Raw genomic sequence first — 13154 nt, forward strand, 5'->3', positions numbered from 1 at the left:
AAACGAACCACAAACAAACCAGTAACTGAGTAGATGTATATTAATGACCGTATCCATGTCTATTTATTTATTTATTTTATTTATTTATTTATTTATTTATTTATCACTCCCCATTGAAAATTACAGAGTGGTGTACAAGATAAAATAAAATAAAAACAGAATAAAACACTTTAAAATAGATTTTAAAAGAAGCAAAATATACAGTGAACCGTGGCTGGTCATCAAGGAAAGCCTTCCTGGAATAATGACATTTTCAGTAAGCACCGAAAGGAATACAAAGTTGGTGCCTGCCCGACCATGAGAGGCAGGGAATTCCATAGGAGGGGGGCCACCACACTGAAGGCTCTTCCCCTGTGAAAAAATACAGCTCTGGGCTTACCTGGGGAGCAAGGTAGTGGTGGTGCTTGTTCCCAGTGAGGAAGAAGGGAGTACTGGGAGGAGGTGGCCATGTTGCCATGGGTGAGCTGAGCACTCAGCTGCGTGGGAGGCCTGGGAGCCTGGCTCATGGCCGGAGGGGGAGTTTCACTGCCAGACTGGAATGGAAAACTGCCCCCTCATAGTCCCCCAAGGGCCTATTAGAGCGAGGCTTCCTAAACGGCTTTGGCACTATCATCTCTGATTTCCCACCCACTCCAAGGTAACTAATTTCATGGGATGGTCTGTGGTTAACCACCAGTGAATGTGTACGAGAAGGAATTTTATTCGCACACAGATTGGCCCCATGGTGTAAGGATTCTGCCTTCTGCATAGCAAAAATAGTAACACCTATATATTTTGCAAATATAAAAACTTAAATATTAACAAAACACAGAAACCATACATGCAAGGAATAATAGATTACATATGCTTTTTTTTTAAAGAAAAAGAAAATGCTACACAATCCAACACTACAAACATACAGTACAAAGTATTTAACATTGGTTATTAGTAGGGCAGTGCAGGGACCCCCCGATCTGCCTCGGAGGTTGATCCGGAGCCCCTGAAGCAGCTTGCATCCATTGGCAATGGCAGCGGATGGAGGTAAGTGGGGAAGGAGGGGAGGGAGCTAACTTGCTGCCTCCGTTGCCATCTTTCTTCTGGTGGCTTCCGGTGCCGTAACCAAAAATGAAAGGGAGTAGGCACTGCAATAACTTAAAATCGTGTGGCCTACTCCCTTACATTTCCTGTGGCAGCACCGGAAGGTGCCAGAAGAAAGATGTCAGTGGCGATGGAAGCAGCAGATAAGGAGACTGTTGGGTGGGGTGTGGTAAGGGTGGGGGGCTGTGGGGTGGGGGCACCAAAGCACTGAGGCGGCCTGAGGCTTCAGGGCCAATTGGCTTCGGGCCTCCTCGGCCTTCACCTGAACCACCTCAGATCTGGTTTGGAAGGGTCCGAACCACCCCGATCCACTTCGGATTCGGGGTTCGGATCCGAGGTGGTTCACAGCCCTAGTTATTAGGCAGGTTAATAGGATAATTAATTGATAGGGAGGATAGATCCCCAATCAAGGGATGTGCTCCGCTTCTCCTCGAACCGGAGAAGCAGGAGCGGAGCGGGGGCTTCGCCTACCCTTAAGGCGGAGGCGAAGAGGATTGGGGGACCTGTGGAGCATTGCGGAGCGGATCGAGGTGAAGGCGGATCCTTCGCCTCGATCCGGAGCTCCGTCAAAAAGGTAAGTGGGGTTTACTTGGCCCTGCCGTGATGGCGGCAGGGCCAGGTAAACCCCCCTCCCTCCTCTCCCTTACCTGCGTCCGTCCGCAGCCCCGCGGCTGCTTCAACTGAGCCCGAGGCCTGGTTGACTCAGTTGAAGCAGCCGCGGGACCGCGGACAGACACAGGTAAGGGAGAGGAGGGAGGGGGTTTACCTGGCCCTGCTGCCGCCGCCGCCGCCCATGTGGCGACGGCGGCAGAGCCAGGTAAGGGACCAAGGGGAAGGGGGGTCTTACCTGAGTCTCTCCGCGGTCCCGTGGCTGCTTCAATTGAGCCCGAGGACTCAACCAGGAAGACTAGGCCACAATCAGGGCCTACAGTTCCTGGTTGAGCCACAGGCTCTAGTGAAGCTGGGATGGGCTGCGACGGACACAAGTAAGTGGGAGGGAGGGGGGCCTTACCTGATGCCACTCCCCGCCATTGCGGAGCTCCGATTCGGAGCCAGAGCTCCGCAGTGGAGCAGAGTGGCCCCCAGGCGGATCGAGGCGGGGTGGAGCAGGCCTGATCCGCAATTTGCGGATGGGCCGCGAAGAGGATCAGGGGGTCCGTGCACACCCCTATTATTTTATTTATTGTTATTTTTTATCTCCAGAGAAACTATTGTATCCATATGCTGTTAAAGGCAGTTGGAACCTGTGCTGAAGCTGTTGTTTCATTTGGGTGAGTAATAAAACACGACCACTCTGTAGCAAAACTGCCTTTTTTCTTTTGTCCTCTTCATACCCACAAATGTTGCGTCAGTTTCTCTAAGCACGCTATTTCCAATACTATACAGTTCCACTTCCTTATATTTAATCCCTTTGCCTCCTTCCAGCATTTAGCTATCAGCCTCCCCACCGGTGACTCTGTCATGTGACCTACGATGGAGGGATCAGCAGGCAGGCAGTTTGGTTGATGGATTCAGGCCCAACCAATTTCTGAGCTGAAATCAATAAAAGTTGTGGCCAAATATCCCTGCACATGCCTGGAAACTAGAAGCAAGCCTTAAATGCTGAAACTTACTGACACCTTCCACGTGGGGCTTCACCTGGTGTGGTAGAGGCCTCCAAGAGTGTCTACCGTCCAGCTTTCTTAGCCACAAACTGGCTGTGCTGTTCCCAGAGATTCCGTCCCATGTCAGTGGGCAAGTTGTTGTTGTCCTTCCCCAGCAGGTCCTGAGCCAAGCTTCGGATATTGTGCAGGGTAGAATTGTGAGCAACCGACCGACCGACCGCAAGGCAGGGCAGCAGGCGTCTCAGCCCCTCGCACAGCACATTCTCCTCCATCTCTCAGACTTAGCTGTTGCTCGAGGTGGAGCCCGTGACACCCTGGGCTTTTTAACACCTATATCTGTAGCCACTGGCAGAGCTCCTCCAGAGATATGGAGAGGGCCTTTCATCAATATGTAGCTGATGCCCAGCTCTGCATCTCCACGTTCGGGTCCTCTCACCCAGGGGAGGCTGCTCAGAAGTGGTGGGGTCTGGAGTAAGTGATGTGTTTACCCTGGCTGAGGGTAAATACACCCAGATGGAATCCAGTCAGGACTGAGGTGATACTGGTCAAGAGACCTTCTGGGCTAGGGATAGGATTTTAGCCTGTTCTGTGTGGGGTTGCATGTCTCTTGAAACATCAGGCTCACCATTTGGGGACATGGTGGTTTGTAGTAGGGCTGTGCTCCGCTTCTCCTCGAACCGGAGAAGCAAAAGCGGATCGGGGGGCTTCACCTCTGCTTAAGGCAGAGACAAAGAGGATCGGGGGAGCTGCGGAGCGTTGCGGAGCGGATCAAGGTGAAGGCGGATCCCTCGCCTCGATCCCTTGCTCCGCAAAAAAGGTAAGGGGGTTTACTTGGCCCTGCCGCTGTCACTGCCGCCCGTGCGGTGACGGTGGCGGAGCCAGGTAAGGGGGCAAGGGGGAGGGGGGTCTTACCTGCATCTGTCCGCAGCCCCGCGTCTGGCTCTGTTGAAGCAGCCGCGGGTCTATGGACGGATGGAGGTAAGGGGGAGGAGGGAGGGGGCCTTACCTGGCGCCACTCCCCGCCACTGCGGAGCTCCGATTCGGAGCCGTAGCTTTGCAGCGGAGCGGAGCGGCCCCTAGGCGGATCGAGGTGGGGCGGAGCGGGCCTGATCTGCAATTTGCAGATCGGTCGCGAAGAGGATTGGGGGGTCCATGCACATCCCTAGTTTGTAGGGTGAGTGAATGCTTAGGTGGTGGGTGCCGCATCTGAGAAGCAGCTTGAGCTTCCGCTAGAATTCCAGATGCCCAGGACAGCAGGGACCCGTCAAAAAGTCCTTTTCAGGATTGGTTCCCCCTTCCCTCTGATTCTCAAGCAACACAGTCTCTTAACTTACTAATTGCAGACTCCAGTTCAGCACTTTTTTGGGTCCATGAGACCAATTCTTCGGCTAACTTCTGAATTTCCTTTAGTATAACTTCATCTGAAAAATTTGCAACAGATTGTTTCAGTGGGATCTTAAACAGCCATCCATTTACAACTTCTTCTCTTGATCATCAGTTGGCTCTTTGTCTCATGAAAAGCTAGAAATAACTTGAAAACTTAGCCTTCTGTTGTGAAACACAGGGCATGTCTAGACCAGGAGAGGGGAGGATCTCATGATATTCTGCTCGTGAGATCCTCCCCTTTGTCCAAACGTGCATGCAATGTCCCGGGGCAAGGAGGGATGTCATGCCTGGCATTTTCTTTCTTTCTTTTTTTAACAGGAGATGGGTGCACTTGTGGTCCAACAGAACTGTAAATTAAAGGAACCCCCCCCCTTCCAGACTGGCACATAGCGCTTTAGGAGTGCTATGCCCCGTGCCTGGTTCCCGCCTCATGTTTACTCACAAGGAGGTGGGACAAAGCTGGGATTGGCACACACACATCTCTCACAGTCTCAGGACTATCCCAAGACTGTAGGAAGAATCAGGCTAAAAGTGGCCCCACTTATCCCAGGGAAAAGGAGGGATCATCTCTCCCTGCTCCTGGGATCCCCTGTGCGTCAAGTGGATGCACAGCGATGATCCCAAGGATAAACACTGGTCTAGACATTCCCATAGGTTTTTTTTTAACCAAGGATAAATCCTCTCATTAGCATAATCTAGATCATCCCTTTTAAATAGGGTGACCCTATGGAAAGGAGGACTGTGTTCCTGTATCTTTAACAGTTGCATAGAAAAGGGGATTTCAGCAGGTGTCATTTGTATACATGCAGAAGCTGATGAAATTCCCTCTTCATCACAACAGTTAGAGCTGCAGCAGCCCTGCCTTTTTTTGTATCTGGTCAAGAAATGAAAATGCAACGTGGGGAAAAAATAACTGTATTTTTACTATATTTAGTGACAATGGGCTTCTCCATATGAGGCTTTTATTGTGCGCTCGTAATTGGTCACCCATGGTAGTTTGCAGTTCCCTTGCATAACTTTAACCTCCAGGGCCTCTCCTGGGCTTTCTGACCATCATCAGTATGGCTATTTTCCTAAGAAGAAAAATGCAGTATTTAATTTTAATGGTATTCCAAAGGCTTGTGTATTTCCACAATTCTGCTGTGCAACATCAGTGACACAGGACCAACTAGTGGCTGTATAATGAAACATATAGAACCTGCAGAGGAAGGAAATTCCTGGCAAAAAAAGATCTGTCCATTTTCTCTTGCTGCTTTCTATGGCTGAAGTTCTCTTCAAGAGCACTTGCAAACTACTAGTTCAAGCATTGTTTTTAAATCTCAGTTAAAAACTCTTCTCTTTTCCAAAGTTCTTCAAACTTCAGTTTAAATTTTACTTTAGATTTTGTTTTTGTTGTGCCTCCTATCCCTTCCCTTCCTTTCTCATTTTATTTTGTGATTGTATTAGAATGCACGCCTCTGTGGCAAGGAGTTGCTGTTTTATTGTTTTATCCTGTAAAACATGTGCAGTGCTGGCACTATATGAATAAAGGAATAATTAAAACGCATGTGTAAAGGAGCCAGTCCTAATCCCACAAAGAATCCAGAAGCAGATGCTCCGGAAAAGGTGTGGGATAAAAGCACGGTGTAGAGAAGCCCAATATCTTCCTTCCTTCCTTTATTTTTATTCCTTGCATTTATATCCCACCATTTTTCCTGCTTAAGGAACCCAAGGTACACAATCCTCCTCCTCTTCATTTTATCCTCACAACAACAACTACCTTATGAGGTAGGTTGGGATGTGATTCTGTGACTGGCACAAAGTCACCCAGTGAGCATCCATGGCCAAGTGGGGTCTAGAACCCACACCTCCCGATTCCCAGTCCAACGCTCTAAGCATTGCACCATACTGACTCTCAGTCATTATCTCATTGATCTGTATCATGTCATTTTGTTTAATTGAGACTCTGTGCTCATTATAGTATTGCTGTGTATACTGAATGTCACACACAAAAGAACATAAGAAGAGCCTTGTTGGATCAGACCAATCTCGTCCAGAATTCTGTTCTCACAGTGGCCAACAATGTATCTGATGAATATTGTAAATCAGGTGGGAGGAGAGTGGTAGAATTTTTAGAAATGGTGGATTAACTCTTTCTCTTCCCCACCCTCCAGTGCTATTCCAAAGCAACCCACTTTCTGAGTGCTTTTATTCCAGCAAAGTTCCATGAAACAAGAAATAAGTTCTGCTGCGGTGAAATGTACCTGGATGAGGGGGAGAAGTTTTTTCCCCTGAACATAGTGACTGTTAACTCTTTGCTTACCAGATGCAGCTTCTAGCAATGGTTCCTTTTTTATCATAAAGGACTTCATCTTTCCAACTGATTTCTCCATTACGGTTGATTTGTCGTGTGCTTTCTTATCTAAAAGACAGGGGGGGGGGAGGAATCAATGGTCTTCTGCTACACTAGTATGATGCCAGGAGTGGGAGGAGGCATTTCTTTATTCCCATCCACACATTATTATTATTATTATTACTATTATTATTATTATTATTATTATTATTATTTATATAGTACCATCAATGTACATGGTGCTTTACATAGTAATAGGTGCATAATTGTGCCTATTGCGTGGCAGTGCAGGCAGCAAAGAAGGCTTATTTTGCTGCCTCCATTGCGTCCTCAAGTACCCGTCCAGCGGAGCTCTTCCGGGTGGTCCGGGGGCTGCTAACATCCTCCCCAGCAAATGGGGCCCTGGCCCCGTCGAGCACCCACTGTGACCTTTTTGCATCGCACTTTGAGGACAAAATCGCTTCTCTCCACAGCGAGCTTGACACTGTTTATTTATTTATTTATTAAATTTATATGCCAGCCCATAGCCGAAGCTCTCTGGGCGGTTTACAAAAGTTAAAACAGTGAACATTGAAAAGTACACAAAATTTAAAACCATCGAAAATATAAAAACAACAATATAAAACTACAGTATCCATTTAAACAACAACAGGTAACTAACTGTTGTTAGTGCAGCTCCAGTTGAGGTGTCCGATGCCACCATCTGCCCGATTTTGTGGGATCGGTTCCAGTTATTGTGGCCTGATGATGTGGGCAAGGTGCTTGCAGCAATGCAACTGACCACTTGCCCTCTCAATCCCTGTCCCTCCTGGCTTATAAAAGCAAGCTGAGGGGGTGTGGCTGGGTGGGTCCAGGGGGTGATAAATGCCTCCCTCTGGGAAGGGGTGGTCCCTGCTGTCCTTAAGGAGGCAGTAGTGCGACCACTCCTGAAGAAGCCCACCCTGGACCCGATAGTATTAGACAACTACCGCCCAGTTGCAAACAACCATTTTTTAGGGAAGATACTTGAGAAGGTTGTGGCAGAGCATCTGCAGGGACCCTTGGAGGATACTGATTATCTTGACCCATTCCAGTCTGGGTTCCGATCTGGTTACGGGACTGAATCAGCCTTGGTCGCCCCGGTGGATGACCTTTATCGAGAGAGGGACAGGGGAAACGCAATCCTGTTAATCCTGCTCGATCTCTCGGCGGCTTTTGATATCATCGACCATGGTATCCTCCTAGATTGACTCCGTGGGATGGGCATCGGAGGCACTGTGTTGCAGTGGTTCCAGTCCTACCTACAGGGTCGTTTTCAGAGAGTAGCATTGGATGACCAGTCCTCGGCCCCTTGGCAATTGAGCTATGGAGTGCCACAGGGCACCATCTTGTCCCCAATGTTATTTGACATCTATATGAAGCCGTTGGGAGCAGTCACTAGGGGATTTGGAACTAAATGCCATCAATACGCTGATGACACACAGCTCTATCTCCCTGTGACAACTGAATCAGGTGAGGCTGTGCAGGTCCTGGACCAGTGCCTAGACTCAGTAATGGGCTGGATGAGGGCCAATAAACTGAGACTGAATCCTGGCAAGACGGAAGCCCTGTGGGTGAGTGATTCCCAAGTCTGGGAGACAGGCTCATTGCCTGTTCTGGATGGGGTTGCACTGCCACTGAAAGATCAGGTTTGTGGTTTGGGGGTACTCTTAGACCCATGTGTGTCACTGGAGTCTCAAATGGCTGCCAAGGCTCAGAGTGCCTTTTACGAGCTTCAGCTGGTTTGCCAGCTATGGCCTCTCCTGGACGGGGATAGCTTGGCCACAGTGGTACAGGCATTGGTAACCTCAAGGCTGGATTACTGCAATGAGCTCTATGTGGGGCTGCCCTTGAAGCTGCTCCAGAAGCTAGAGCTAGTGAAGAATGCTGCAGCTCGGCTGTTGTCTGGAGCTGCCCCTTGCCAGCATGTAACTCCTCTGCTGAGGGAACTGCACTGGCTGCCAATTCGCTACCGAGCCAGGTTTAAGGTTCTTGTACTTGTGTACAAAGCCCTAAACAACTTGGGACCAGGATACCTAAAAGTGCACCTTCTCCTACCAACCTGCCCGGTCACTGAGGTCTTCTGAGGGTCTGTTACTGGTGGTTCCACATAGATCCATCCTCGGATTGGAGTCCACCAGGGGAAGAGCCTTCAGCATGGTGGCCCTCTCCTATGGAATTCCCTCTCTCTGGAGGTCAGGCAGCTGCCAACTTTGTACTCCTTTTGGCACCTCCTGAAAACATCATTATTCCAAGAAGCCTTTCCTTAATGTTGAGCCACGAGTGACTGTATTTGCTTCTTTTAAAATCTGTTTTAAGTGTTTTATTCTGTTTTTATTTTCATTTTATATTGTACACCGCTCTGAAATTTTCAATGGGAGGCAGTGTCTAAATATTGTAAATAAATAAATAAATAAATAAAACAGCAACACCTGCCATATAGGCTTACATTCTAATAAAATCATAATAAAATAAGAGAGGGAAGAGAATGCACCAAATAGTCACAGGGGACAATAAAACTAACAGTGTGAATGTAAGAACAAAGTCAATTTCTAAAAGCTGTAGAAAAAAGAAAAGTTTTCAATTGAGCTTTAAAAACAATAATTGAATTCATGATCCGCTAATGCTCTGGAAGAGAATTCCAGGCATAAGGGGCAGTGAGAGAAAACAGATGAAGCCAAGCAAGAGAAGTAGAGACCCTTGGGCGGGTAAGAAACATGGCATTCCATGAGTGAAACACACGAGCAGGGCAATAATGTGAGATGTGAGAAGAAAGATAGGAAGGAGCTAGACTGTGACAAGCTTTGAAAGTCAACAGGGGAAGCTTATACTGGATTCTGGGGTGAATTGGAAGCCAATGAAGGGATTTCAGGACTGGAGTGTTATGATCAAAGAGATGAGCCAAGAAGATGATCTTAGCAGCAGAATGATTAATAGAAACCAATGAACTGATGTGAGAAGGCCAGTCAGAAGAAGGTTACAATAGTCCAGCCAAGAAATAACCAATGCATGAACAAGAGTCTTGGCAGAAGAGACAGACAAAAACGATCAGATCCTGGCAATATTATATAAGAAAAAAATGACAGGACTTAGCTACTGCCTCAATATGAGGAGTAAAGGAGAGTGAGGAGTCAAATATAAAACCAAGACTACGAGCTTCCTCAAATGGAGTAAGTGTAACGTTATTGACGGTAATAGAGAATGAAAGATTGGTGAAGTTTTTGGAGGAAAAACAAGCAATTCTGTCTTTGTCATATTAAGTTTCAAACAACAATGAAGTTGAGATAGCTGAAAGACATGCTGGGATACGATCCTGAACATCAGGAGAAAGTTCCAGAGATAAAACCTATAATTGTGTATCATCAGCATACAGATGATATTGGAGGCCATGAGATTGAATAAGGTTACCCAAGTACAACATACGTATATAAAGGAAACAACAACGGGCCAAGCACCGAGCCCTCTGGAACCCCAACTGAAAGGAGAAAGGAAGAAGATGAGTGGCCATTAGCCAACACGTTGAATGAATGACCTGCTAGATAAGAAGCAAACCAGTTATAGGCAGAGTCACAAAATCCAAGGTCAAGAAGGGGATCCAAACGAAGATCATGATCAACCGTGTCAAAGACTGCAGTAAGATCCAGTAGAATAAGAATAGAATAAAGGCCCTTGGCAATAAGATCATTGGTAATCTTTGTAAGGGCAATCTCAGTGGAATGCAAAGGACGAAAGCCAGATTGAAAAGGATCCAGAGCAGAGCTACTAGAAAGAAAATCAAGACAATGAGAGTAGACCACCCACTCCAGGATCTTTGAAACAAATGGCAACAAAGAGACAGGACGGTAGTTAGAAAGAGAAAGCACATCGAGAGAAGGCTTTTTAAGAATAGGAGAGACCGTAGCATGTTTAAAGGAAATGAACCAGAGGACAAAGAGATATTAATAATATGAAGCAAGGAAGGGAGGATAACAGGAATAATATTAATAAAGACATGAGAAGGGATCAGATCAAGAGAACAAAGAAGTGTTGAGCATGAATCACGGCTCTGCATGTTTTGTTCATGGTGCCTCTTTTAAATGCTATGGCTCAGGCCAAGAAGACAGTGCCTTATTCTTATTTATTTGGGGCCCTTCACATCTAGGCCCAATCTACTCGGAGACACTTTCTGAGATGATTCAGTTTAAAACTGGATTTCCATCACTTCAGATTTGCTCCTCTGATGAGACACTTTGCAGGCTAATGTAGTGTATACCTTGGTAGGCTGACCAACTGTCCAGTTTTGCCTGGATAGGTCAGGAAATTGGTGCTTCCAACTGGGGTCCAGGGGGAGATTTTAATATTGTTTCAAATGACAGGGAAAGTTGTGCAGTGGGGAGGGGGAGCAGGGGGCCTCCGTAAAGGGTGCTGATCAGTCATGCCATTAGCATAGTTTTTGATTCTTCACTTTCTTTATTCTCACATATCTAGGCTGTAGCCAAGTCCTGCCATTTTTTCCTATATAACATTGCTAAGATCCATCCGTTCTTATCTGAATCTTCTGCTAAGACCCTTGTCCATGCATTGGTTATCTCCCGTTTGGACTTTTGTAATCTCCTTTTGACTGGTCTTCCTTTTGCTCATCTCTCCTCTTTGGTCTCTCTTCACCATTCTGCAGCCAAGAATCGTCGTTTTGACCATGTTTCTCCTTTGTTGAAATCTCTTCGTTGGCTTCCGATCCCATATAGAATTCAGTATAAGCTTCTTTTGCTGACATTCAAAGCATATCATGGTCTTGCACCCTCTTATCTTTCCTCTCTCATTTCACTTTACCACCCCCCTCATACCCTCCGTTCTTCAAATGTTATGTTGCTCTCTGGCCCAAGAGTCTCTATCTCTCTCGCCCGGCTTCGCCCATTCTCTCTGGCTGCCCCGTTTGCTTGGAATGCTCTTCCAGAGCAACTACGTACCATGAGTTCCAGCGTAGATTTTAAAACGCGTTTGAAAACTCATTTGTTTTCAATAGCTTTTGGTGTTTTAGCTTGATTTACTGTTCTTATTACTATGATTATTCTTTTATTTCTGCTTTGTGAACCCCTTCCCCCCTTCATATGTTTTAATGTGATTTTAGATTGTAAGCCTCTAGGCAGGGTATCGCTGTTCTATTTGTATATTTTGTACAGCACCAAGTACATTGTTGGTGCAATAATAATAATAATAATAATAATAATAATAATAATAATAATAATAATAATAATTGGGAGGATAACTGTGCCCTCTACAGAGACCCGGAAGACGCATGCCTTGTTCCCCCCACCCGTGCCAATCTGGACCTCTGAAAGGACCTCTTAAGAGGCCCTTTCAGAGACTGTGTTTGGCGCAGGTCGGGGAAGGAGGGCACGGGTCCTCCAGGCCTCTGGAAGCACACAGCTTGGCTGCATCTTCCCTGCCACTCTTCCCAGGAGTCTCAAGTCTTGCAAGACTTCTGGAGGCAATGGGGGGCACTTATGTATGCAAAGACAACACCGGCCAACCTTCTGGCTGCCTTGGCAGCACAGCAGCCATAGTGGCAGGAGTGAGCTGCAGCAGCAGCCACAGCCATAACAACACAGCAGCCGGCACAACAGAAGCAATGTGGGGCAAGGTGGCAGCAGCAGTGTGGGCGAGTCTGCAGCGTGGTGGCGGCAGCGTGGAGTGAGAGAGCAGCAGTGGTAGTGACTTGCAAGGCAAGTTGGCAGCAACAGCAAGGGGGCGGCAGCTCCCTTTAATAGAAAAAGAAATCTTCCCTGTGGTGTCCATTCAGTATGTTTAGTCAGCACCCGTGGTTCTCCCACGTTTCAGCAAACTAACAGAGAGAGAAGAGAGGTGTCTCTTGACCGTGTTTTACAGGCTACTTAATTTTGTCACTTGGATGTAGCAGCCAAAATGAGGTGTTTGTATTTTGTTTTGGTTATTTTTCTCTTTGTTTTGATTTAAAACACACACACACACACACACACACACCTGTCTGTGGGGTTTGGGCTGTTCCTTTTTCTTTCTTTCTTTTTAAAGGCTTGTTTTGGAACTGGTGAATTCTCTCTCTCTCTCACTCACTCTCGCTCTCACTCTCGCTCTCTCTTGCTCTCTCCCTCCCTCCCTTAAAAAAGAGGACTTGCTCCATACAGTGGGGAGCTCTTTATTTTTATATGTTTTAAAGGCTTGCACTGGCCTTTGTAAGTTATCGATGGATGTGTGTGTGTGTGGATGGATGGGTGGGTGAGTGGGTGATGTGACCCCTTCGCTCTGCCTCTGTTGATCCTGCTCCCTGCCCAACCAGTCCCAGTGGGTACCAGCTGCGACTGCTGCATACTAAAATGGTTCCCTGCTGGTAACGATCAAAACCAAGAGATATTTTACAAGAAAAACAGGGAGCTAGTTGAGGATTCCAAGGTTATGTGCATGGGTGGAACTTGGGAGGCTGAGTAGCTGAGGAGATAGAGAGTTTGCAAACAGAGGAAATGAAGACAGAATGACCTCACATGAGGTCCTTAGAAGAAAAGAAGTGGTATTCTATAAAAGGTTTGGAGATACATGATTCTTGGTCCAGATACCCAAAGGGTCAGGGATTTGCAGGAAGAAGTTGAGGGAGACTTCACACAGCCCAGGGGTAGAAGTAGGGTGACCATATTTTGGAAACAAAAAAGGAGGACAACATGGCCGCCCCAAGGGGCGTGCCCACCAACATGTCCAGCCCCCAAAGGGGCGTGCTCACCAACATGTCC

Source organism: Elgaria multicarinata, chromosome 10, assembly GCF_023053635.1.
Source record: "Elgaria multicarinata webbii isolate HBS135686 ecotype San Diego chromosome 10, rElgMul1.1.pri, whole genome shotgun sequence".
In the NCBI taxonomy this organism is placed as follows: Eukaryota; Metazoa; Chordata; class Lepidosauria; order Squamata; family Anguidae; genus Elgaria; species Elgaria multicarinata.